At 43.9% G+C, this 2282-nt stretch overlaps 1 protein-coding gene across 1 annotated transcript in view; it reads right to left on the minus strand.

Moving 5' to 3' along the window:
- The window catches only part of DPY19L4 (dpy-19-like 4 (C. elegans)), a 78083-nt gene that overhangs the window by 42085 nt on the left and 33716 nt on the right, over positions 1–2282 (minus strand). The gene's annotated exons all lie outside the window — the stretch shown is intronic.

Below are 2282 nucleotides of genomic sequence, written 5' to 3' on the forward strand. Positions count from 1 at the left end.
TGTAATGGCGTGATCTCGGCTCACTGCCACCTCTGCCTCCCGGGTTCAAGCGATTCTCCTGCCTCAGCCTCCTGAGTAGCTGGGACTACAGGTATGTGATACCGCGCCCGGCTTATTTTTTTGTATTTTTAGTAGAGACGGGGTTTCACTGTGTTAGCCAGAATGGTCTCGATCTCCTGATCCACCCGCCTCCGCCTCCCAAAATCCTGGGACTACAGGCGTGAGCCACCGTGCTCACCCTGTTTTTGCTGTTTTGAGATAGTTTCCCTCTTGTTGCCCAGGCTGGAGTCCAATGGTGCGATCTCGGCTCACTGCAACCTCCGCCTCCCAAGTTTAAGTGATTCTCCTGCCTCAGCCTTCCCAGCAGCTGGGATTACAGGCACGCACCACTACAACCGCGAATTTTGTATTTTTTGTAGAGACGGGGTTTCACCATGTTGGTCAGGCTGGTCTCAAACTCCTGACCTTAGGTGATCCACCCACCTTGGCCTCTCAAAGTGCTGGGACTACAAGCATGAGCCACCACACCCAGCCAGCTGTGGGATGTAAGGTTAATAGGCACAAATCAATTGTTTTTCTATAAACTATCAATGAACATTAAAATTAGTTTTTTTTGTTTGTTTGTTTGTTTTTTGAGACGGAGTTTCGCTCTTATTGCCCAGGCTGGAGTGCAATGGCGTGATCTGGCTCACCTCAACCTCTGCCTCCGGGTTCAAGCGAGTCTCCTGCCTCAGCCTCCCGAATAGTTGGCATTACAGGCATGCGCCACCACGCCCAGCTAATTTTATATTTTTAGTAGAGACAGAGTTTCTCCATATGGGTCAGGCTGGTCTCAAACTCCCAAACTCTGGTGATCCGCCCACCTCGGCCTCCCAAAGTGTTGGGATTACAGGCATGAGTCACTGCGCCCAGCCTAAAATTACTATTAATAACAATATCAAAAAGATAAAATCTCTATGAATGAATCTTTAAAAAGATGGGTAAGATCTCTACACTAAAAACAAGAAAATTGGGCTGGGTGTAGTGGCTCACACCTGACACTTTGGGAGGCACAGACAGACGACTGCTTGAGCCCAGGAGTTCAAGACCAGCCTGGTCAACATGGCAAAATCCCATCTCTACCAAAAATATAAAAATTAGCCGGGTGTGGCTTCCATGGTCCCAGTTACATGGTAGAGTGAAGCAAGAAGACCGCTTGAACCCAGGTCGAGGCTGCAGTGAGCCAAGATTGTGCCACTGCACTCCCACTCTAGCCTGGGCGACAGAGAGAGACCCTGTCTCAAAAAAAGAAAAAAAGAAAAAGGAAGAAAACCCACAAAAATGCTGAGAGAAAGAAACCCTAAATAAATGAAGTGATATGTCAGATGTATCATGTTTTATATACCACAGAATGGAAGACTCAATATTGTTAACATGTCCGTTCTCCCCAGTTGAATTGATGGATCCATGACATCTTTATCAAAATCTGAGCAAGCTTTTAAAAAGGAAATTTAAAAGCGGATGCTAAAATTTATATGGAAGTACTAAGGATCTACAATAGCCAAAACAATCTAGACAAAGAAGAACACATTTAGAGGCTTAAGCAATCTAATTTTGACTTATAAAAAAGCAACAGTTATCAATACAGTATGGTATTGGAATTAGAATATACAAATCAATAGGACAAAAAAGACCAGTCTAGAAATAAACCCACACATACACAGTTCATTTTTACTCGAAGTGCTAAGTCAAAACACTAGTAAAAAGAAAGTCTTTTTAAAAATCATGCTGTAACAACTAGCCAACTATATGAAAAAGAAAATAATCTCAACCATTATCTCACATCGTACACAAAAATTAATTTGAAATAGATCATATACCTAAACCTAAAAACCGAAACCATAACATTTCTTGATGAAAACATAGGAAAACATTACAGTATATTTCCAGTTAAGAAAGATTTACTGAGGCTGGGCATGGTGGCTCACTCATGCCTGTAATCCCAGCACTTTGGGAGGCTGAAGTGAAAGGATCACTTGAGCCTAGGAGTTTGAGACCAGCCTAGACAACATAATGAGACCACGCCTCTACAAAAAATAGAAAAATTAGCAAGGCACGGTGGCACGTGCATGTAATCCCAGCTACTTGGAAGGCTGAGGTGACAGGGTCCATTGAGCCTGGGAGGTCAAGACTGCAGTGAGCCAAGACCACACCACGGCACTTCAGCCTGTCTCAAAAAAAAAAAAAAGATGAACAATGAGATCACTTGGACTCGGGAAGGGGAACATCACACACTGGGGCCT

The sequence above is a fragment of the Colobus angolensis genome, unplaced genomic scaffold, assembly GCF_000951035.1.
Source record: "Colobus angolensis palliatus isolate OR3802 unplaced genomic scaffold, Cang.pa_1.0 Scaffold16, whole genome shotgun sequence".
In the NCBI taxonomy this organism is placed as follows: domain Eukaryota; kingdom Metazoa; phylum Chordata; class Mammalia; order Primates; family Cercopithecidae; genus Colobus; species Colobus angolensis.